The sequence below is a fragment of the Urocitellus parryii genome, chromosome 4 (assembly GCF_045843805.1).
Source record: "Urocitellus parryii isolate mUroPar1 chromosome 4, mUroPar1.hap1, whole genome shotgun sequence".
Taxonomy (NCBI): Eukaryota; Metazoa; Chordata; class Mammalia; order Rodentia; family Sciuridae; genus Urocitellus; species Urocitellus parryii.
The window spans coordinates 50,326,810-50,352,621 of NC_135534.1; the positions used below are offsets into that span (position 1 = coordinate 50,326,810).

Genomic DNA, 25,812 nt, shown 5'->3' on the forward strand with positions numbered 1-25,812 from the left:
TCTTCTTTGACTCCTGTCTTTAAAAAGATTGAAAATGCAATTGGTTGCTCCTTGACAACATCTCTTCTATAATTCATTTAATCTCATTACTATTAGCCATATGACCTCATGTAGGGATTGCTGCTATTGCTTTCTTTTTTTTTTTTTTAATATTTATTTTTTAGTTCTCGGCAGACACAACATCTTTGTTGGTATGTGGTGCTGAGGATCGAACCCGGGCCGCACGCATGCCAGGCGAGCGCGCTACCGCTGAGCCACATCCCCAGCCCCTGCTATTGCTTTCTAACAGAGCCCCATGCCTCTTGCCCAGCTACCAAGTGAATGTTTCTAAGACATCACCTCAGTTGTTTTACTTCCTTGCTCGAAATAACTTAGATGTGTTCCTACTGCCTTCAGGATAAAGTCTAAGTGCCTTAGCCTGGCACTCAGGGTCTAGAAAGGAGTTGACAAACTACAGCATGCAGGCCAAACCCAGACCACCATCTGATTCTCTAAAGTTTTGCTGGAATGAACTCATACCCATTCATTTACATATCATCTATGGCTGCTTTCATTCCACTAAAACAGAGCTGAATAGCTATAACAGGAAGCCAGAAATATTTAGCATATGGTTCTTTACAAAAAAATATTATATATATATATATATATATATATATATATATATATAGAGAGAGAGAGAGAGAGAGAGAGAGAGAGAGAGAGAGAGAGAGAGAGAGATAGAAAGACTGTGGGCTAGGGTAATCATATGCCCATAGATCCTGCCAAAGTCCTTGCCCATGACTCCTTTGAATGAAGCTTTTGCTCCTTTGGGTCCATCGATGAGCTCACTTTCTTCATGTCCTACACACATGTTCTCAAGCTCTGAAAATTTTAACCCACTCTTCCCTGGAAATTTTCCAAACTACTTTTATTTTCAAAACAAAACCAAAGCTCTGCCTCTCTATGATGACAACTGTATTTGTCCCTTGTAACCCTGGATTATCCTTACCTCCAGCCTCCCTCTCTGCATCTACCACAGAAACCTACAGAAAGATTCCACTTCTCCTGTGTATACTTTTCACCTATTCTATAGGTTTCTCTAGGGTTCAGGCTTGGGAACTTCTGTAGAGCACCTACCTGCTAATGATACCTGCCTTGCCTTTCATGCCAAATTGCAATTCTCAATAGCATAATTTGGTAAGAAGGCATCAAACAAACTTACCAATGAAGGCCTAGGATTCCACATTTGAGTAGTCGAGGTTGGATCCAAAAGCATACACTTTAGCCCGCACCACCTAAAAGCCAATGAAATAGAAAGTTTAGCTTTTAAAGAAAATATTTAGACATTTTCTTTACATTCACAATGTGCATTAAGTTTTAAATGACCATTCTCCTAGGGTGCCCATGTTTGTTTCTTTGCCTAGAAAATCCCTACTTATTCTTCAAATTTATTATATAGTTGTTCCATGGAAGCCTCCTGAGTGTCCCAGGCAGGCCAAGTAGCCCCTCCTCTCAATTCCCATTGAACTTTGGTAACACATGTGGTAAAACACATGGCATAATTTCTTGTTTAGAAGTGGGGGTCTCTAGATTATAGACTTTCCAAGACAAGAGGCCTGTTTAATTCACCCAACCCCTTATCCCTACTGTCCAGAATACCAAAGGCATTTAAATGGTCCTCAAAAAGTATTTGTTAAAAAAAAAAAAGAGTGGAAAAATAACCTACTCAATTCATTATTAACACATGCTTGGGTAGCTAAGCTTCTGGTAGGCCACAATTTTCACCACAGAAATGCATGCAGGTCTCAATCCTGTTGCTTTGAATAGGCAACAGTTTACCAGGAAGGATTAAAGAGATCACTCTAAACACACACCTTTTTAATGACATTCCCCTGGGCAGAAACCTTCAGAGGCTCCCAGAATCTAAGGTCAGCCCAACTCCATAGCCGGAATACCAGGCCTGCACCAACTGGCCTGCCCTGACTTTGCAGCCTCACCTGGCCTGGGTTCCCCAGGGGACCCTACCACCAGACAGGTAGAACTGGTAGTCAGTCTCCAAACACACAGTCCCCTCTCAGCATTCCCTCTAGTTGGATGTCTTCTCCACTTTCCTCCACACTATCTCCATCTACCGATGCCATTCATTTCAAACATCATATCCCAAATCAAGTTCGTGGTTGCGGGGAGGAAAGAAAAGTGCATTTTTCCTTGCCAATTTTTTATTGTGGCAAAATACACATAACATAAAATTTATAATCATAACCATTTTAAGGGTCAGTTTGGTGGCATTAAGTACAATTTGTATTATTACACCATTACTACCACCATCTACCTCCAGAATTCTTCATCTACAAAATAGAAACTCTATATCCATTAAATAATAACTCTTTCCCAAATAAGTCCCTGGCACCCAATAAGTTTTAGTAAAATGAATGAATAAATGAATACATAAATAAATCTGACTCAATCCTCTCCACAGAAGTATTATCTTCTTCTACACAATTCCCATGGTACAATCATCACATTTCACATCTTGGATTTATTTTGATGAATTCTAAATGTGTTTTTTTTTTTCACAATTATATTCTTCTTCAGGGCAGGACCTATGACTTTAATAATAAGCTTAGGTCCAAAAGCATGCACTTGGCCTGCTGGATCCATTGGTCATGCCTTAATCCTCCTCACCTTGCAGGTATTGACACCAGTTAATTGTTCCCTCTTGCTTGGCCACTCTCTTCTCTTGATTTCAAGGATAGCTTTCTCTCTTGGTTTTACACCCACCTCTCTGGCTGTTCCTCCTCATCTCACCTCCTGTTTTGGTTGCATCCCTCACTGTCACTCCCTTAGTAATCTCACGTAGGCTTATGAATTCAAATATCACTTCCTTGCTGATGATCATGCTCACTCAGATTTCTCCTCAATCTGGACCTCTCTGAACTCCTGATTTGTACACTCAGCAGCCAGTGCCAATGACATAAGTCAACAAAATAGGAACACTCTGAGACCACATTAGGGACCTCAAACTTGACATGCTTGACACAGATCCCTGACCTCCCTCCAGACCTGTTCCTCACAGCATCTAGTTTGAAATACCTTTTCAGTTTGGAATACCTTTCTTCCCCCAGGACATAGGTTAGAAATTGCTCCTGTTTCCTCTCTTTCTCAATCCATATCCAATCATCACCCAAACTGATTTTTACATTCAAAATATGAACATTCCTCACCATCTCCACCATTACCAGCTTAGATTTTTGCAATCGCCTCCTAACTTAGGACCCTGCTTCTACCCTCGGTGTTGTTCCTACCTCTACCCACAGTCTATTCTTACTAGAGGAGGAAATCTGTTAAAACCTGAGTCACATCATGTCATTCTTGGCTTAAATTCCTTAAAAGCCTAAAGTAGAGCTATATCCTGGGGAAGCTGTGGGACTGTAGGTCTCCAGGGCAGTATCCTTCACTCATCCATCCACTTCTCCACGGCAGTCCTGACAGTACCTCCTTTTTCTGATTTCTCAAAGAATGAAAACTTTTTTTAAATAACATTTTTAATGGACACAATACCTTTTATTTTATTTGTTTATTTTTTATGTGGTGCTGAGGATTGAACCCAGTGCCTCACACATGCAAGGCAAGCACACTACCACTGAGCCACAACCCCAGCACTCCCCACCAATGAAAACTTTTAAAAGGGAGGAACATGTAAGCAGTCAGCCTCCCTTTCCAGTTAGGGAATCACAGCAAAGAAGGTATGCGGAATCTGCCACCACTAATAACTAGTTTTCAATGATAAGGCCAGCCTTCCAGAGAATATTTATTTACCCTCTTGGTGGAGGTGAGAACCTTTCTTAAGGCCATCTCCTTCTAGCCTCTGACTGGTCACCAAGTCAGGTTTTCCAAATTGTCTCTAGACCCCCACCCTCACCCCGTCAAGTCCCCACCACCGATGCTGTGGCTAGAGGTAAAATGCAAATAGAAATACTCAGGACTATAAGCTTAGATCTCAAAAGCTCTCCTTGGAGCCCCACTGGCAGTCTCCTAACCAGCCTACCTACCTCCAGTCACTTATTTCCAACCAAAACCCCATATAGTGTCTAGAGTGATTAAAAAACAACAACAAAAACAAAACAAAACAAAAAACAAAAAACAACGTTGATCAAGTTCCCTATTTAAAATGCTACAAAGAGTTCCTGCATTGCTATAGGATAAATTCCTCAAAACCTATTACAGTAAACCAAGGTAAAGTCTTCTTAATCTTCCCCAAATATATATATCTTCTGCCTTTTTCCTAAAAAGATTTCTTGCCCCAACAGATGGGCCTACAATCCAGCCCACATTAAAATACTTCCCTCCCTGGCAGCAGTCACTGACCCAAAGGATAGGCACATCATCCAAGTGGGCCAATCACAGCAGTCACTGACCCAAAGGATAGGCACATCATCCAAGTGGGCCAATCACAGCCTTCCTCTAAAACTAATAGCTAGATGCACAGAAAGGAGCTCCCCTTCACTGGGATTCTAACTGAGCCGATAGGCAGCCATGTCTCACTGGTGCCAACACACAAAGAATAAAGGGCAAAAGGCCCAAAGACAGCTAGCAGTGTCATTTCCCATTTCCAAAGTCCTGCTTCTGTAGCATCCTTCCCAGTGATGGAACCAGTAACTACCCACTTATACCTTGGCTAGAAGGCAGGAATTTTTGCCTTTTTTTTTTCCTTGCTGAATGCCCTAAGTCTAGAACAGTTCTCAGTATATTGTAGACAATCATTTGTTGTTGAATAAATGAATGAATAAAACAAGCCCATGGGCTCCAAGGTCAGAAAGACCTGGTTGAGACCCAGCTTTGGAATTTACTTGCTGCATAGTGTCTCTCTATTCCTTTAGGACTTGTTTTCTTTATCTGTAAAACTGGATAAATAATAGTAGCTACCTCATAGGGATTGGAAATAATTAAGGTCATGAACATAAATCCCTTCACACAGTGCCTGGTAACAGCCCAGACTCTCTGGATGCTAATGGCTATTGTTATCAACTCAAGGCCAGAGGACCAGACCAGGTTTCAGGCCCTGGCAGGGTCATCTGTAGGGTGACATTTCAAAGAAAGGAGTTGAATGGATATTTATGTGCATAAACTATTTCCAGCAGAAAATTGGCCAACACTTAGGTGGTGAGATTCAAGAGCTGCCTCAACGTTCTCTGTAAATTGCCAACGATCAGAGAAACACAACGAGGAGTGCTAGCAGGGGCGAGGAGAAGTGTGTGTGCAGTCTGCAGAAAAGCACCGCTGCTCAGAGAGCACCTCCCAAATGACGAGATACACTTTGTGCCTTTTAAGAAACAATTTTCACAGTGAAGCTGGAGAAGAGAGAGAGGCTTCTTACATCATGAGGACAAGGTAATAAGGCTATAAAAATGGAACTCAAATAAACCACACGCAGAGCCCACATGGGCCCAATTTTCCAGGAAAAATAGCGATTGCCACAGCACTCAGATGGGGGAAGTCACACTTGTGTCTCAGCACAGAAACAGCTTTCAAAAGTCATTAGGCTGCAGAAAAGCCACCGGGTCTGCCAAATTAGCAGTGCCAGCTCTCACCTGCCCCCTCTGTCACACTTGCCTCTTTCCACAGATAAGAGGACAGGACAGTGATGCCCAATGGCTGTTCTTCTCCCTGAGTAAACAGCACCCATGTCAGGAGAGGCCCCCTGCCCTTCTCTCCTTGGCCCCAAACTCTCTGGGCTCACCTGCTGCAACTCCGCAGCCTGGGCCTTGCTGACAGGCCCCCTCATGGCTCTTACTAACCTCCCCGTCCCACCTCTCCAGTCCCTCTCATGGCCATTTCTGCCCCCTCTTTCAGCTCTACACCGTAAATGCTGACATTCTAAGCCTAGAAAAATGGTTATCTGTCCACTTTTCTGGTCTAGTGCCCATTCTTCCTCACATCAGAGGCAGGAGAGTTTCGTGGTTAGCAGCACAGATTCTGGAGCCACATAAATGGGGTCTAATCTTGGTTCAAACAGTGTGATCTTGACTGTTGATTACTCTCTACAAGTCTTAGCTTCTGTTTATAAAATGGAGATAATGATAGTGCTTCACTTGGGTCATTATGTGGATTAAATGAATTAATACATATAAGGATTTAGAACCATGCCCAACACCCGTTGCACCCCAATGGCCATTAGTACACATGCCCAACGTTTCCACCAAATCCCAACAGCCCCATGTCCTTCCTTCTCCATATCCTCTACTCAGAATTTTCACCTTTGCAGGGAATGTCCAGCCTCCATTTCAGTCTCTCCTTCAAGGTGTCAATAAAACCAACCACTTCCATAAAACTCTTCTCAATTCCCTTGCCCAAAATGAGATAGAATTTCTCCCTTTCCTAACAGGATGGGCCTGGTGTCTGCCAGGGCCCCTTTCTTAATCTCCCTTAAATAATCATCAGCTGTAAACTTGCTTTGCCCTTCCCACTCCCAGATCATGAGCACCGCAGGAACAAGTGGGCATTGTGTTCTTTCTCCCCAAATCTTTATGCCCTGCAACCTTATGTGGCATAAAGACTCAGTCAACATTTACTGGATTAAACTGAAATGCAAAGCCTAGAGCCACTTCATAAATAACCAGAGATTAAAACAACAGAAACAACAAAAACAGCAAATGAGCAGGTCAGAAGAGAGTTTCCTACATCCCAGAGCCTACACAGATCTCGGGCTCAAAACAGTTCTGGGGGCTTAGTCAGTGACGACTGTTTGTCAGTTTTGCTCCAGTCATTTCCTAATGGTCACAAGAGCCAAATCCTTTCAGCGAGCCTGTGGACTGCCTCCACCACTAATGGCACCTGACAAGCTCATTCTTGCTGAAGGAGATATGATTTCTCCTCAGAAATGCTATTATGCACTGTTTTAGGGCATTTCTTAAAACATCCTTAAGAAGCAATCACTTTTTAAAAAAAATTTCATTATTTCATTATTACCGAATTCCTCGATTTTCACAGGTAGATTGCTCCTGCAGAGGATTTATTCACTTGCTTCCCCACTTAACAAATACATCATGAATTTCTTGTATATACCCAGCTTTTCACTTATTCCCAATTTCACATTACTGTTACCCTGCTTCTTCATTCATGAAAAATACAACAAAGATGGTCTCCAGCATTTGAAATAAATTTAGTGCATCTTCACAACATTCCTCTTGCAAAAAGAAAATCATCTGATTCTCTATTGAATCTTGGGCCATTGCCATTAGCTAGATAAATGCCGACTTAATAAAATGATTCCATAATACACAGAGATGGCTTAATGTAGCATTAGCTGGAAGAGCAAAAATTAGAAGCCATGTAAAAGCTCCATAACAAGTTCATGGCTTATTGAAGACATTTCCTTGACTGAATACTAGGCAGTCATCTCAAATGAGCTGGGAAAAACTAGGGGGCCTCGTAGGAAAAGGCTGAGGGTAAACAGAGTGAACAGGATGGAAACTGCAGGATCCATGCCCTCATGCCATCAGAGCTGCCTCAACTGGGGCAGGTTAGGCCTGGGCTTTGAGGTCAGATGCAAGGAACATCAGGGGAAGGCTAAGAGGACCTCTCAGCAAATTGGGCCAGAGCCACAGGTAACGAGAATGAGATGCAAGGAACATCAGGGGAAGGCTAAGAGGACCTCTCAGCAAATTGGGCCAGAGCCACAGGTAACGAGAATGCTGGATCCAAACCAGGGACCCCATTTCAGAAGACAGGAAAGGTTCCAGGAGTCAAGGTCATTTCTAGAATTCCAACCCAAAGCAGGTAAGAAGAATGGCAAGGGAACTCTCTCAGAGTTTACAGAATGAATCTCTCTCTGGATGAGAGAACAATGCTCAAACCCTCCAGACATGCATTGTCAAGCCTGGTCCTTAGCCACCTGCCTCCTGTGGGACAGCTCAACCTTTTCCAAGTTTCAGGCTAATCCTGACCCAAGGCATGAGGGATGTGACTTGCTTACTGCTCACCTGTCAGATAAAGAAAGTGAAACCCCTAGAGGCTGAGTTTCTTAGCTAAGACCTCTAATTACTCAGTACTCTAATTACCCCTGTACTGTGCTGCTTCAGCTGAAAACTCTGCTGCCCCTCAGAGTGCCCAGGCTGATCTCTGAGTGCAAGCCCTCTGTAGGCCACTTTCAGGACCCACAAGAGAGCTCCACTCTAGAAGAAAATAAATGACTCCAGACCTCCTTCCTATGTCCCCTGTTCCTCTTGGCACCAAACCCCATACCCTCAAAACATCCACAACGAAACCCTCCTGCCAAATACAAGAAGCAAAGCTATTACCCTGGCATTTAAGGTCCTCCCTTCAAAGGACCCCAAATTCCTAACTTCTCACATACTTCCCAAGGCTCTCAGCACCTCCCCAGACTGGGCAGGAACCTCTCTCCTACTGATACCACCCTGAGCAGCAATGTTCTCCACCTCTAAATCCCATTCAGAACAGATTGGGCTTTTTTCTCTCCCCAGCCTCTTCCAAGCATGCTGATCTTACTCACCTATCTCCTTTGAATGACTCCTCAAAGCCAAAGTAACCAAAGGCCAGACTCTCTCCATGTGCAACAAGTAGGCCACCCAGACATCATCCAAGGTACTCTTCTCTCCAAAATTACTTACATTGTTGTCATTAAGTGTTTTAAGGGTTTATCAAATTCTTTGTGAGGAGGTACACCATTAGGTAGTGACACTGGAGACAAGCAGACAGATCAGAAGCTCATTCCACTTGCCACAGCTGTCAGTAACAAAAGCTTATGAAGCTCCTACTGTGTGCTGATAGGTGGATGCAGGTGCCTTAGATCCAAATCTAATAAGCCCAGCCTTTGCCTGGAGAAATTTAGATTCAAAAAGAAAAACATGTGAGACAAGTCCCACTAATGCTGCATGATGAATGCCAAACAGAAAGAGGAGCACAGAGGGCAGAGGAACCAAGAACAGTGGCTGACTGAGAAGGGGCTGGGAAGGGCTCAGAGGAAGCCACATTTGAACTTATCCCTGAAGGATAATTAACAACAATAAAAACAATGGCCAGCCAATATTTACGGGGTGTTTCCCACGTGCTAAGCTCTGCACCCAACATTCCACCTGCTTTAGCACAAACCCATTTACTTACTTCCTGAGTCTCTACTGAAGACACTGCTCTAGGTACTGACAATGGAGCAGTGAGTAACATAAACACCAGGGACTGTCCTCACAGTGTTAACGCTCTATTGGCAACAGACAATAAACCAAATAAGTAGTAAAATATATAATACATTAGATGATGACAGCTGCTAAGAGGAAAAAAAACAAAGAGAACATCCAGGGGGCAGTGGGCTAGGCGATGTAATTTACAATAGGGTGACATTTAAGAAAAGACCTGAAGAAGGAGGGTAAAGGAGCCATATCAGCATCCTGGGGAATAACGTTCCAGGGAGAGCAGCCAGCAGGTAGAGCCTAAACAGGAAGCATACCTAGCATGTTTGAAGGACAGAAGGATTCCAGTGTGGCTGGAGTGAAGCAAGAGAAGGGCAGGCAGGACCAGAAGGGACAGTCACACAAGTTATAGACTTCGTTCATCAGGGGTGTGGCACTACTCATCTGCACCACACTGAACTGTGCAGAACCCAGCCTGATGAACAGATAGTGTGGCCTTGTGGAGTAGGGGTTGGAGAAGTGGTCAGAGAACTACTGGGACACTTTGTGGGCCATGCTTAAATTTGGCCTTCCCTCTGAGTGAGATAGGAAGCTACTATTGAAAGGGTTCTGAGCAGAGGCCTGACCTGATCTGACCCCTACAACTCAGGATTGCTGTGCAGAGAGTACTCAGTAGCAGGACAACGTTGGAAGGAGACTGCTTTGGAGGCTACTCCAATAACCACACTCAACATGTCATGTTACCCTCACAATTCCAAGAGGTAGGTTCAGTAATTGCTCTTTCACAGAAGACTAGACTGAGGTTCAAGAGTGATCTGATAACCTGCTCAAGGTCACTGGGCAAGGCAGTGGCAGGGCTGCTGGACTGGGAAGCAGACAGAAGAGCACTCCAGGGGGAATGAAGAGTATCTGCCCTGAAGAAGGAGCTTGGCGGGGTCTGGCCCACTTGGGGAAGGGCAGGATCATGGATCAGGGGGCTGAGGCCTGGGGACAAACAGCAAGGGCACTCAGTGAAGGCCAGTCTAGGTCTTGCCCTCTCTCACACCAACAGCCACCAACAGTGCCAGCTTGGACACTAGGCAATGCTTCCTAACCCAGGCCCTATTCACTCTTGTCCTCCCCACATCAGTCCATAGGCAGCCAGTGGACACACATCAGATATTTTCTTGCTCTTCACGCTCCAGTGCCTTCCCATTATGCCAGGTGCTGAGTAGATTGCAACTGATGTTGAGCCAGAGGATGACCCCTCAACCCTCCCACCATCTCCAGGTTTGTCTTGTCTCAAAACAGGGGAAGGCACCATTTCTGCCATTCCTCCTTCACAAGGGGAGGCCTCCATGCTGAGGGGTGTGGAGTGGGAAGACCTGCCAGCCAGATGAGGTTCCATCAGACCAAGGCCATGTGAAGGGAGGAAGTCATTCAATGCACTAAGAAGAAACTTATGGGTTACACTTAAAAAAAAATAAAATAAAATTGCACAAATTAATTTTTGTTAAATAAAAGCTTAAAAATAAAGTTGCTTACTCCCGAGAAAACTGAATGTACTTTACTCTTTATATGTGGCCACATAAAAGGAGGTCTGCAGATGTGTCTGAGGTATAAAGATTATGACAGGCATGTTCCAAATGGGAGCAATGACACCTTGAGGCCAAATAGCCCTGTGTCCCCAAAGCTCCTGACAACATTTTCATAGGGATCAAGATGGGGGGGGGGTCAGAGCTGTTTAAGGCTACAGAACCACAAGCAGGAGACAAGAAGTGAAAGGGCTCCTTACCAAGGATGACCGTGAACATGAGGGGCAGACTCAACAACCATGTGCTAAATACAGTGAACCCCAAGGCCCTTGTGTGAATTGGGAGAAACCATGAGACTAAGGCTGAAACGAAACTTTACAATTCTGAGCCAGCAAATATTTGGGGACAAAAGAGTACATTCTCCAAAAGAACATTCCCACCCCCGGGTTTGAATCCAGGCCCTCTGCAGGCCACCCTTTTTTCATATCATGGATGCAGATATGCTTGTAAAGGAAGGTACAACAACCAAATGAAGAGTAGTAACAAGCTCCCTCCCTGCAAGGAAATTTGATTTGGGAACAAAGAGTCTTCCTGGGCCCTGGGAGGAGCATTAAATGATCACTGGATGAATGATTTATTCTCTGGTGCAAAGTCCCAGTTCGTGGGTGGGAGAGGATTGAGGAAGCTCTGAAAACCAAATGATTCCTCAGACCCCTTTCAGGAGATGAATAACTGGAAATTTTTTGGCAAATGCATCAAATATGGACAAGACAAGTTCCAAAGGTTCTGCTCTTTGCGAAGGAAACTGGGAGGAAAGGGGCCAGAAAAGCACCATCGTTCATGTTTGCAGGAGGAAAGCTTCTGAGACTCCACAGATCTGAAGGTCCTGAGGGCTTCCAGAGATGGGAAATGTGAATCGCTGGACAAATGGCCAGCCTCAACATCTGACAGGGAAGTCAAAAGAAGACTCAGTCAGGATGCTCAGTGAAATAACCTGGGTTTGTCAGCCACCAGCTTTTCTGCATTGTCTAAAGCCTAGCAGACAGAGATGAAGAAGGGTCTGTGAGTGTTGCTGATCTGATCACAGCTTCAGAAAGGGTAGCAAAGGCAAAATATTCTCCATATGTGTGACAGCAATAGTCTGAGCCATCAGGAAAGGGACTTTGGGGGGCTGGGGAAGGGGGAGTCAAATAAAAATCGTTCCCTGATGGGGGTTAAAAAAGGAGGGGGGAATCTCATGAAAACAGAGGGGGACCAGTAAAGGAAGGGGGCCCAGGGAGGGAGGAGGAAAATTACACTGTTATATTGTATGCATGTATGAATACATAATAATAAATTCCACCATTATGTAAAATTATATTGCACCAATAAAAATATTCTTTCACTAGGCATGGTGGTGCATGCCGGTAATCCCAGACACTTGGGAGGCTGAGGCAGGAGGACCATAATTTTCAAGCTAGCCCCAGCAATTTAAGGAGATTCTATCTCAAAATTTTAAAAATATACATATTTTTAAGGGGCTGGGGATGTAGCTTAGTGATAAGACATCCCAGATTCAATTCTCAGTACAAAAAAAATAATCATTAAGAGTTGGAAATAAAAGGAGAAAGAGATTGTCGTAAAGCAGAATATATTCAATCATTCAATTTCAGAATCTACTCTTGATTTGAGAATATGTCTTTCAATTTTTAAGTTTTAATTTGTCTTTTTTTTGAAATAAAGATGATTGTATAAGACAATTGTCTTTAAAGGCTCTATTTGGCACAATAAAAAATTTATATGAATTTTTTTAAAAGAGCTGAAAATAATAGGAGAGAAAATAAAAGTGAGCCTTCAGACAAAACTGCAGCATGAAATTTAGGCTTCTGTGTATAAACTGGCCCATGACTCTTCAGAAAGATGACTACTTACCTGGTACAGTTCAGGGATGAACATCTAGAGTGACCAAGAGAGCCATCTCCTGCTCATGCCCTCAGTTTTTGAATCTCCCTCTGAAGACCTTGGTCTGGCCCAGGTTGTCTGAATAGGAGAAGCTCAGTCCTCCCTAGAAGTCTTCTCAATCTCATTCCTCCCCATCAATAAACCTAGAGGATCTAAGAAAGAGCCAGGCTTTGGAATCAGAGACCTGGGTTCCTATCCCAACTCTGACCCTTCTACTCCACTCTAAGTAGGCACTTGTCACCTCATCTGAGGCCATTCTTACAACCTATAATTATTCTCATTGATTTTCCTTGTTACCTGCTTCTCTCTCTCCCACTACAATGAAAGTTCCAGTCAGCCAAGACTAGGTCTGCCTGCTCATCACTGTCCCCAGAGCCAGCATCTAGAGCAGCAGCTACCATACTGAAGGACCTCAAGAGATGAAGGCACAGCTGGGAGCTATCTGGCTTCAAACACCAAGGAGTTGTCTTCAAGAGCCACACCACTGCCGGCCCTGCCAAGTGTGGGTCAAGTACTGAATGGACAGCCCAGGGTCCTCCTCAAAGTTCTGCAGCCAACCAGTGCTCCCGGCTTTCTCTGTAGTCCTAACCCCTTCTATTTGCACCATCTCACGAACACTCTCTCAGGTCACTCACCTGAGCAATGACAAAGAGGGAGGGAAGCTTCACAGGGAGAAGGACAAGGATATCAGTGAGTTCTCTTCAGTCTATAACGATGCTGGAAGGAAGAAACTACATGAACAAAGTCATGATTGTGAACAAGAACATCAGAAATGAAAGGGGCCTGAGAGAAGCAGGGGCAGGGGCATCCAGTGCCAGCATAATGCAGTCAGGCTGCCTGTGATACACATAAGCACATGATAAAGGAGAAAAAGTCACATAGTGGACAGGGACCCTGAAGAATTCATTTCTTTAAATAACTGTACTAAAGGCTGGCCAGGTTATGGGAGGATCGTTAACTTGAATACTTTTCCAACACCTTATAAGCCTCTAGCTTGCTAGTTGCTGTGTGGAAGGGAAGCTTCCTCATCACAGGCTCCTTAATGCCTCATTCAGGAAGCAGTCTCCATAGGTCTGAGTCCACTTAAGAGTGTATAGCCCAGGCCAGGTCACAAAAACCAGAAATTCTCGATTTGGCTTAAGAGTATTAATTTATAAGATTAATTTTTTACTACTCTTTTATGATTACAAAAGTGATATATGCAATGTTGACTACAGAGAAAGGGATGAGAATAAAATTCTACCAGGTGAGAACCACTGTTAATATTTGGTGCACTTTCCTTCTATGAATGAGGTTTTTAAAAAAAACTGAGAATATTGTGAATATAATTTCAGTAGCTGCTTTTTCCCAGTAAAGTCCATCTAAAAATATTCCATAGAGTTCCAGGAAAGAAGTTCACTCTTAGTGAATAAATCAAACAACAAAATGAATAATAAAAGCCTTTCATGAAGTTTAAAAAATCACAACAAAACTAATTATTCAATTAAGCTCCCATTTCCCCACCAAAAGGAAAAAGTTACCATTATTTGGACAGAAATGCCCCATTATAGTATTAAGCTAATTTTTATATTCTTTTGTCTGTATCTCCCTTTTACTAAATATGTATTGTTTTGAACAAATGACATTTTTTTTCAAATCAACAGAAGAATTTTATAATTGCATCTTAGTATTTTGAAGCAAGAAATCAAGTCTCAGTGACTTTGGAAAGGTTTCATCTTCCAATCTGCAGGTGGAAATGATTAATGATTAATTCATGTTCATTCAGTTTTCATTGTATCCTGTCACCTACAGAGTGGAGTGAGCCAAGGATATATGTGCCCTGTGCTGCCCTGTTGTCTGCCCTTGTCCTTGGTGAACACCTGGTTTTTACATGTGGGCCCAAGAGCTTGGATGGAAGACAGCACAAGAACCTTTCTGCCTGGAAGAGAAGACTATTTAGGCAAGACGTCCTTCAGCGCATGCATTTTTTCACTCCTTGTAATATTTCACATTGTCATTCAATAATGTGTCCATGTCAAGCACCAGGCTGGGTGCTGGGGCTACAAGGGTGAATAAACCAGATGCTATGCATGTTTCCAGGACCTGTAGTTTGCAGAGCTTCCCCATTCATTAGCAACATTACACTAAGCCTTGGGGGTGGCCATCACAGTTATTTCCCTTTTCTAGATGATAAAACAAACATTCGTTGGAGTATTTTGTCCCAGATTATGAGGTGAGAGGGCTGGCCTCAAACCTAGGTCTCTGACATCTCATCCAGTGTTCTTTCTAAAGTACCACTCACATTGGTGACTCTCCTCTTACTGACAATCTAACATCTTTTGGATTGTTCAGATTTGCTTCTGGGTGTGACCTGGCTGGGCCATTTCTGAGCGATGAGCTACCCTGACCTCTAGATGACTGCACTCACCTGGCTTCAGTGTGGCTGCCTAGATTCTGACCTTGCACTCAGGTATCTTCCCAGCTGTTTAGCACCAGCTTCCAACTCTACTCACCTCCTGTCACTGCCACCACAACGGTAGACTGCTAGCCTTCCCCAGTGCTGTCCTCCTTTCCATTCTTAAAAACAGACACTTTGCTAGACTCCTGGCATCCTAACTAAAGATATCTCCCAGCGTCTTTGCAGCCACATGACTACGTTCCCGCCACTGGACAAGAGAATGGGCCACTTCCAGATCTTCCCCTTAAAAGAACAGAATGTTCAAGATACCATACCTGGACCCCCTCCACTCTGGACTGGCAAAGGAGAGAGAAATCAACTTCCACCTGGTTTTAGCCACTATAGGTCTCCTTAACAGAGGAACTTGCCCAAGAAGCTTAAATGAGACCACTTTCTCCTAGCAAAGCCCCTTGTCCCTCATTAAATGCTTTAAAGGAATGTTCACATGTATGTAAAAAGCATTCCATTCAATTTTATTTTGTAGGAAACTTTTAAAAAATGAAATCACCAGAACCTCAAAGGTGATCTATGCTTGGGTCACAGGAAAAACTAAGAGGACCCAGAAAAGCAAATCAGCCTCCTACAGAAACAGTAGGGGAGAGAACTTGAGGTGACAACTGCGACCAGTCTTCTCTTTCAGCAGCTCGCTCTACTGCTAGAAAAGGCACTGAAAGTTGAACCAATGTGAGGCAAGGTAACATCTCCATGGAAACTGTCATAATAGGAGCTTGTGCTCCTGAGCAAGAACTTGATGGTCAACTTTTAAAAGAAGTTATATAAACTCTATGTTTTATTATCTTTAAATCCTTGGGACTTTTATAGGTAAAAAGGTAGCTGTTCCAAGTAATATATCAAAAAAGATATATGTGTGTTCTGTACCATAGAGAGAGGTGCAAATCAATTAAACACAACACAACAATCACATGACTTATTTACTCTGATTCAGTAACAGTGTACAGCACAAAGTAGTTCACATTAATAATTCCTGCTGACTTCTAAATATGGTGAATCAGAACATTTAAGAGCATCTTCAGTAGAAAAGCAAAGAGAAAACTTGAGTCGAGTGTGGAAGTTATAGTCAAAAAAGCAATACGGAAGTCCTGGCTCTGCCACCAACCAGCTGCCAATAAACTCTCGAGGCTATTTCCCAGTCCAGAGAGATGCGGTGAAGATTAAATATGACATCATATATAAAAATGACTATATATTCCACGGGAATGTAAAATGGCATTGTTTAGAAAAGCTTTAGCAGCAAGATTCCGATGAGCATCACTCTGAATCCTAGACCCGACTACAAGCTACCCAGCCACTCTTTGAAAAGCAGACCAAGAGCAATCTCTTTTACTGTCTTTAAAATTCCTCCACATGCATTAGCTGGCAAGAGTTAAGTCTCTCTGCTGCATTCATCACTGGCATCCATTTGCTCACCAGCCTCAGAGCAGCTGGCAGGACGTCAGTCATGGGCTGTAAAGAAAAGAGAGCTGCAGTGAGCTGAGGCCACTGCACAGCAACACGTCTATCAACCGACACTGCATTCCAAAGACCCATAGCACTGTCAGAAACCTCAAAATGGAGCCTGGATTTTTCTGCACTTTGGAGTGCAGGAAAAGATAAGAGGAAAATGGCAGCTGTTAAGAGTGCAAGCTCTGGAGCCAGCCTACCTTGAGTTTGAATTGCAGCTTTTCTACTTAGCGTGCATCATCTGTGGCACCTCCGACTCTCAGTCTCCCTAACTAGAAAATGGAACTTATGCCACCCACCCCACAGAGCTGCCATGAGGAATAAATGAGAAAAGACATGTTCTTGGCATATGGTCAACAGTCAAAGGTTAGGTACTACTATTAACAAGTGTAAATACATATGTATTGCTGACAAAAATTAAGATTTGGCAGATCTCCAGTCATGGCTTTGCTACAGGCTTTATAACCAGTTATTACCTGGACAGCATGCTGGCTCATCCATTAATTCCCCAGGCTAATCAAGGTTCTTCTGGATTTTTGCCTAATGCCTCAGGATAGGGGAAACATCCAAGAAGGCCCGACTAGCCAGCTGGCTAGATTCTGACACTTGATTTTCTGGTTCATAGCTGCCCATCACTCTCCTGAAAGGTATTCCCAGAGAAGAACAGATTCACATGGATATCTGGGCCTAATTTTCTATCCAAGCCCAGGCTTGTGGCTCTCCCTCTTTGGGGGGGGAAATGCATAACTGTCTGTAAAACATGGCCCTACCCAGCAGAGAGGAGCCTGTCAGCACCCATGTGGCGGACAGCGCCACATCCCTCAACAAACCCTGGAGGTAGGGGAATTTCCCTGGGACCCTCCTAGACAATACACCTTCACTATCAAAACTGCAGGACTGCTCCCTGGAGCCCAAAATCAACATTACCACTTTAAACCCCGCATTCTTTCCTCATTTCACTCCAGCATCAGATCCACACTATAAAGGGATGGACAAGAACTGTTATATCTGTTCCACAGACAAGAAATCAGGCTCAGTTTGAGACACTAAGTGATTTGGCTTAGGTATATGGTGATTAGGTAGCAGAAGCAGCCTAGTGTACAGATTATTGGACTCCTAACCTGGTGTTCTTTCCAGAAAATATGGGTATTTGTTTTTAAACATCTGTCTTCCATAATGGTGCTTTGCTTCTGAAGAATTAATTAATTTAGGCATCTCAGTCACAGTACAGTGCAGATTCACACACTTAAAAGCCACTCACAGAGGCAGATGTTCACCACACTCCAGAAATCTAAAGGGAGACTGATAAGAGCCATGCCGATTAACATAATTGTCAATTAATTCGGAGTTCTGGTTTTCTGTCCCTCTTTGCCTGGATTCACCTCCTAACCTCCTGTTCAACCTCTGCTGCAGTTAGTCCCTCTCTCTGCTCTAATACAACTAGAACATTATTACATTCATGCTTTAGGGAGAATTATTTCATGTCATAAAAATTTTTTTTAAAAAACTCCAGTGGTTCTCCACTGCCCACTAGTCTCTACCTCACTAGGTAAACTTCCTCTTCTACAAAATGGTGATGCAGGCTAAATGTCCGCTCTGGCTTCTGATTCTAAAGCAAGCCCTCAAGCCCAAATTTTGCACCTGGAAGTTTCTGGGAGGTGGCAGAGTCCAGTGTTCAATAACCTTCATGGCTTGTTTTCAAGCTACGTGAACTTAAGATTGCCCTGTGCCTCAAATTCCTCAACTCTAAAATAATGATGACAATAGTATCTACTTCATGAAGATTTTGTTAATAATTGTGAAATGCTAAGAACATTATAAGGACTCCATAGACATTGGTAATTATAATCATCTTAAAGGTAGAATTTGTGTTTGGGCCCTGAATGTCTTCCAAACTTAAATTCCCACTGTTATTTGAGAACCTTCCATTCCAAGGAAACACTGGGTCCCTGAATGCAAACTGGTCATCCCCATCCTGTGCTTTTTAATTCTGTTGTGGTCCCACCTATCCAACCCCAAAAGGATCTGTCTTCACCTAGTCTGTGAATCTAAATCCTAGATAAGATTAAAGGTCTAAATTAAACTTGACAACTTTCATAAAGTCATTTCCCTTCTACAGCACTCAAACAGAACTCTCTAGTCTCTAAATTCCTGCAGCATTTATACTCTAGACTATGTCATCAGCATTACATGTGGCCTTGGATGATCTTTCCAAAGAAGCTTTAGACTCCTTGGTCCTAACAACTATTTCTGCTCTTCCTCGGGGCCTAGCATGGTGCCTGCCATATTTCCTTTTAGATATATGTTGACTGAATAAATAAACATATTATACTATGCCCAAATGAACATGCAATATGTTTCCTTCTAGTTGATGTGGTTCAGTTACTGATTTGCTGCACTTTGGAGCCAATTAAAGATAAAATAAGGATGAACATGAACAGGGCAGGGACAACTATGACCAGTTAACTCCTCATAATCAGTAAAAAGCACTGATATCTGGCTAACAGAGAATAAGAAAAAACACAAATGTCCAAAGGAAATGGTAATTCAGGTCCACAGGAAACGCAGAATTTGGGTTCAGGCTTGGGGGAAAAAAAAAAAAAACCCACACAACCCCAAGTTCATGAACCTATTCTGTTAGAGAGTGAAGGAAAGTTGAGGTTTCTCCAAACCAAATCCACTCACTGAATGAATAAGCAAGTATCCATTGAGTGAGTATTCTGTACACTTAGTTGCTGGGGATATTGTAGGAACAAAAAATAGATGATATTCCTGCTCATATTTCAGCATCTAAGGAGGAAAGCCAGGTACAATACCACCCTCTAGCTCTAATGTGAAGTCCACGAAGCAATAACTTCTTGGCCCAACTCCTTGCTGTTTTCAAGTAAGACACACAGAAAAAGGCACATACCACTCAAAACTGACCAACTGGGCAGTGCTAAAAGTGCTCTGTCACTCCCAAGGAGGCATCCTTCACTCTAGAATTCTCTGAGGACATCCACACCATAGCACTCTGCACTTCAATCATTTCAACACAGCCAGTTGAGCTCTGCCACTGGCGTCATTTAAATATCAAACCTCTCAAATGGCAAAGTGGCCCATGAGGCCAAAAACAAAACTCAGAGGTGGGGAAGGGGGGGGGCAGCAGTTGGTTAAAGGATCAGTGGTTTCTTCTACTGCCAAACCTTAGGTTCCTTTCTCCTTTGAAGCAGAAATCTCTTCTAAAGCCTTGGGGGAAAAAAATTCTTTTCTTCCAGCAGGATACTGAAAATAGCTTTGCATTTAACATTTAAAATTGTTTTTAATCCCACACTCTTTCAGCTCTGTTCTCTCCTGCAAATTCATTCCATTTCCCTAAGGGCACTTGTAAGTGTATTTCGTAAGCAAACAAACCATAGTCACCATTTTTATCCCCAAGAGTTAAAAGAAAAAAAAAAAGATTTACATAATTATATAGAAGATAAGTTGGCCAAGAACACAGGAATCTTATCTGGACCAAAAGTTCTAGGATAAAATTTATTTCAACTCATCAAGAAAGATAGCAGATCGAAATCAAGGTTCATATTGAAAGCTGAACTGCTGAGTATTATACACGGGAGCTTCTTGAGTTTCTCATTATTTGCATACCATATAAAGTAGAGGTGGACATTTGAGGGCGGATTTGAACAATGAAGTATATGTATGTCTTTCTGTTATGGTAAGAAAACATAGGATTTCATAGCTGAGAAGGACCTGAAAAATCAATGTTCCATGAGGACAACTTACTCAAAAGTTACTCAGCAAGTTGGTGACTGGACCTCTCCCACTAACCAGTCCAGCTGTTCCCTACTATATGCTCTCTCATTTATAAAACAGGAGACCAAATCTTAATGGCACAAAGGTAAAAATTCCTTTTATAAAACTTTCTGACAGACCAGAAAAACAGTAGAAGTGACTAATGTAAATGGTTAATGCTAATATTAAATAACTATAATGCAATATGGATGAGGGGGCCAAGCCACAGAAGGCTAAATCAATGCTATAATAATGCTTTAGTACTAAATAGTATGATTTCAGCCATAGTTGCCACTAAATAGCTTTTGTGGGCTTGCCTGGAAACTAAACCACTATTTAGTTCTGTTTTTTTTATATAGAGAATAATTTATATCAAGTTTCCATCAACTACCTTACAAATAAACTTTAAGAGAAAAACCTGTTTTTAAGATGGTTGTGCATGTAAAACAGAATTCTAAGGTCTGAAGCTCTGTACTCAACGTAATTAAAACAGTAATAGTTGGTGACATATGCTACAAGTACACTTATGAGGAAACCCTTCAGACCCTTAATTTGTTTATATGCAACAATGCATACAAACAATGCATTATGTTTTATTAAAAGACCTGCTGAGCAGGGTACAGTTAAACTGCTAGTTATAACATCACCAAAGGCAACTGCTCTAATTCAATATACAAGTATTTGTAGGGCCCTTCTAACACTGGGTTTGGAGTTATGAGGAGGAAGGAGGAGGGAGAAAACACCTGCACACAAGGAACTCCTAATCTAGTTATGCTGGCTTCACTGTACTCAGAAACATCAAACTACTTCCAATCTCAGGGCTTTGGTACTCGCTATCACCTCTTCCTGAGATACTTTCCCCCAGATCTTTCTGAAGCTGAGCTAAGTGTCACCTCCTCAGGGAATCCTTCTCTGATGACATAGCTAAAGCAACCTTCTTGCCACCATTGATTATTACTACTGTTTTACTTGATTTATTTCCCAGTACCTGTCACCACCAGTGGCTAACGTATCCTATTGTTTATTGTCTGCTTCTCCTACTGGCCTCTGTTTTGTTCACTCCTGTACCCTCAGTGCCCAGAGCAGTGCCAGGCACATGGTAGGGATCCAGTGAGTTCCACCCAGTGAAAGAATGAGGATAGCTGGAGAGTGGGAAGTGAGGACAAGGTAATTCATCATGAAACAATTAAAAAGTGAGAGAACTGGCCTTCCTAATTAGGCATGCTATGGCAATTTGCTAATTATGAAGTATCATTCCTTCTGCATACATTGCTGGCAATCAAAGTAAAGAGAGCTAGTGTATAATGGGAGTAAATGTCCTCAGACGAGGTTTCATGAAGAAGTGAGATTCAAGGCAAGCAGTCAAGGATGAGAGGTCTTTCTGGTAAAAGGAACAATGGAGTGAAGAGTACAGCAGAAAAGAGTATAAACTGGGTGGCCAAGGGAGGGCTGGGGAATGACAAGCAGGATGGAACTTCAGGACTGGGCTGGATCTCAAGATAGAGGTTGGGGGCAGGCTGGCAAGGAAAAGCAGGGTTGGCCTTGGGAGGCCTAGAAGACTGGACACAGGATGTTCTTAGAAGACACAGCTGATCACATCCTGTGGGGGAAAACTGAAAGAAGTAGAGAATAAACCAGAAAACCTGTTAGGAGGTTGACCATGGTAATCTAAGTATAGGTAGGGGACAAAAGAAGATACTTCCCTCTGCCTAGATGAGGGGCTGGGGTAGAAATGAGCAAGATGTCAAGGAACTTCCTCCCCACAAAGGCAACTTCCAGGGAATCTCACTGCAGCACCCTTTAGCAGATACAGGACAACTCCCATGCATCCTAGTCTCAAAACACCCAAGAAGGACAGCTGGGTTCAAAGCGGTAACTCTGAGGGCAGAGCATGTCTTTCCCTACTTTCTGATTAGAGATTAATTATATTCAGTGTAGCCGGTGATTATTATCCTTTTATTCTTTGAAAAAACAAAGTGATATCTGACTTTGCCGTGCAGTATATATTTGAACATTATATAACACATTTTATGTAACAGGTACTTGACATAAAACAATGTTTCCCTTACTATCTGAATGTATTCGGGGAACAACTGGCATTTAAAAGATACAATAATATGTATACACTAAAACGGCAGATACACCAAGGGTGAGGGTGCTGGTCTTAGGGGTAAGGAGCTAGGGAGAGGAGGATGAAGGTGAGAGACTTCTGAAAAGGATTCCTTCTCATGAAGAGCTCTGTGGATGGCTCCTCAGAGGCAATGTGTTAGGTCTGGAGGTTCATCTCATACAAAGCAGCCTGGGAAGGAGGTGGCTGAGCCACATAGAGCCTGAATCAGAGAAATGTCTCAGAAAAGCAAGAGGCCAACATGCACAACGGGATGTGAGAAGATACCCAAAAGCCCTTATAACTGCTATTAGGGTAACAGCTGAATGTGTGTCCCTCATATCCCATGGTAGAGGCCTTCATCCCTGCTATAAGGAGGTAAACACACACTTATCAACAATAACAATGATTTGCAATCACCAAAGGCCTAGCGGGCTCTTGCACAGTGCTGGGTACGTGCCACACAGGATCTAACACAATGCCCCTCCTAGAAGACATCTGCTACAGTGGTCTGGAATAGACTGTGGAGTCCACCAGACACAAATCTTGCTCCAACCCTATCAACAGAGTGACCTTGAGCAATTTATAAAATTTTCTCACTTGTAAAATAAGGATAATAATGTTGCCAATTTCATTGGGTAGTTCCAAAGACATCTAAGGTAACCAACACATTTGCTGGCACATAAAAAGTCTCAATAAATGTTAACTTCTATTACCATAATTAGTATTATTCTCATTTTGCAAGTGAGGTAAATCAGACTCAAAGAAGCTCCCTAATTTGCAACATTGCACATTTCAAACAGTAGCTGAAGGAATAAATACATGTAAATGTTTTACCTCATATATGTGCAAAAGCTGGTGGATACAGTATTAACCAGAATATTAAATTAGGCAGACCATCCATCCCCTTCTTTACCCAAGCTGGACAAACATGAGTTTATACTATTTAAAAGGACAACATGTACTCAAGTAAAAATCATTTTCCATTATATGCCAGCACTCAACGTTCCCCAGAAGCAAAGATGACTAAAGCTTATCCAATCTCATCTGCCCTTGAAGCTAAGTCTCCACCTCAAACTCTCCTTCCATGAGAACTAATCACTTGCAGCCATATCCACTCATGCCCCTGCTGCATCTGTCATCTCATATCCCTGCTCTCTATGGTATGCATCCCTCCTCCCCCTGCTCATCCCTAAATGCCCATCCTATTCTGTCTCTTCCTCAAGATCTTTAACTGGGATATGCACTGGTCATGAATGTCCTGAAGGCTCCCTTTGCCTATCATTTTGGGAAAACCATAACTCCTTCCAAAGTGGTCAACATAGGGGAGCAGGAGAGAGATTCCCAGAGACAATCTAACATGATATATAGCAGAATCTAAGGAAATCAGAGATGGGTCAAGGGCTGGGGACACTGCTGCCAGGTGTGAGGAGAAAAACAAAATGAAGAAACAGTTCTTGCAGGATCAAGCTCCTGAGCTTAGACTTGAAAGCAGAAGAAGATTTGGACATGGGAAGACTGGGGGGAGGGGGGGGTGAGGAAGACCTGGGCCAAGGGCTGGTGCAGGGGATGAATAGACCTCCAACTTGTCTGGACAGTTCTAGACACACAGCAAAGTCTGGCAGACAGGTGAGCTAGATATGGAGAACCCTACACACCTGGTCAAGGAGGCTGGGCAAAGCAATGATGAGCAGCAATACTGAAAGCCAACACCCACTGAGCATTTGCTGTGTGTCGTGAATAACTTGACATGCTTTTCCAGTATTTGAATTCATTCAACCTATACCACAATTCTTGGAGGTGGAGACTGATCCCAGTTTTATAGGACACCAAGACATACCGAATAAAAGCAACATGACACAGATCATAAAACAAGTAAGGAAGAGTTGGGGTATGAATTCTGGCTCCTGTGTTCAAAATAAGCCATCCAAACTACCTCAAAAGACAACTTTGCGGGTGGAGGGATATAGTGTTATGAGGATTCTGGAGGAAAGTGCTTGCAAATAGTCTACAAACCTGCAACTTCAAGGCCATAAAGACTAGCTATGAGCCAATAATGTCTAGCAGCTAAAGCCAGAGGGATAGGGCAGAACTAGAGAAGAGCCCTAGGAAGAGAAGGGCAGTATGAATAGCAGAGGCTAGGACAGATACCTACCTTCAGTGTGTGCAGGAAGAGATTCAAAAAAGCAGCACGACCCAAGGTGGAAATGAGGAGGGGTCTTCAGAAGGGGTAAAGACAGGTGAAATAAAAGCTGCAAAGGGGCCAAGAACAATCATTTAAGAGTGAGATAAGGCCCCTGGAATTGGAGGTTTAAAGTTTTTGGAGGAATTTTTTTTTTTCAGTAGCAGGGATTGAACTCAGGGGTACTCTACTACAGAGCTACATCCTAGCCCTTGCAATTCTCCTGCCTGAGCCTTGTGAGTAGCTGGTATTACAGGTGTGCACCACTGCACCTGGCTTGGAGGAAACTTTGGGAAGAAATAAAAAAGGGTGGTAGGGAGAGAAGCCATAGGGCAGGAGATGACAGTGGAGGAGGCAATGCCCACCGTTCTGTGAGAGACTGGTGGAAAGGGAGACAGAGACTCAGGTGACCAAGTATAGATATATGTAAATTGCTTGGTGTACAACAACCTCATAGCAGGTATGCATCTTCCTCTTCTGTACTTCATGTTCTATGTCAAGACAAAGGTTTCGGGCTGGGGATGTGGCTCAAGTGGTAGCATGCGTGTGGCCCGGGTTCGATCCTCAGCACCACATACAAACAAAGATGTGTGTCCGCCGAAAACTAAGAAATAAATATTAAAAATTCTCTCTCTCTTTTAAAAAAAAGACAAAGGTTTCTCTTGGTGGGGAGGCTGAGGACAAACAGCCCAAATGATTCTAGTGACATGACTCTGGCAGAGATGGGAGAGATTGGTAGCTGGCACCAAAGAAAAGCTTCCTGTTTGCTAGACATTTTACAGGCACATTTCCCTTGATCCTTATATAGAGTCCAAGAGGCAGGCACTGTCATTACACCACAGAAGAGGAGGCTAAGATCAGAGAAATCAAGCACTTGTCCAAGGCCACACAGCTTGAACCCAAGTCCCAGGTCTTAGGCTCCTGTCCATTTTGAGGGCTCAATCAGAGGAAACAGAGGAGGGATCCACTTGCTTTCTCTGCACTGGAAGGAAAGAAGGGGACAACAGGGAAAGGATATTTTGAACAGGAAGGAAAAGACAACAGGAAAAGGATTTTTTTTAATATGAAGAAAAAGAAAATGAGGAGCTTAAGTCGGAATAGGTCTTGTTTTGTGAGATAGAGAAGAAAAGATAGGGTGGATATTTGGGGTAAGTCGGAGTCTTATGAAAAAGTAACAAGGAAGAAAGATGTGGAAAAGGATGACATGCTTATATCCCTGAGCTCCTAACTAAACCTCAAGGTCTACAAAGAACTTTATTTCCCTGCAAGTG

General features: G+C 43.0%; 1 protein-coding gene across 5 annotated transcripts in view; it reads right to left on the reverse strand.

Moving 5' to 3' along the window:
* The window catches only part of Bmal1 (basic helix-loop-helix ARNT like 1), a 101,075-nt gene that overhangs the window by 72,488 nt on the left and 2,775 nt on the right, over positions 1-25,812 (reverse strand). For all 5 annotated transcript variants that reach the window (XM_026395877.1, XM_026395876.2, XM_026395875.1 and 2 more), the window contains exon 2: positions 1,202-1,274. The gene's annotated coding sequence lies outside the window, so the exon portion shown is untranslated. The remainder of the gene's footprint in view (positions 1-1,201; positions 1,275-25,812) is intronic.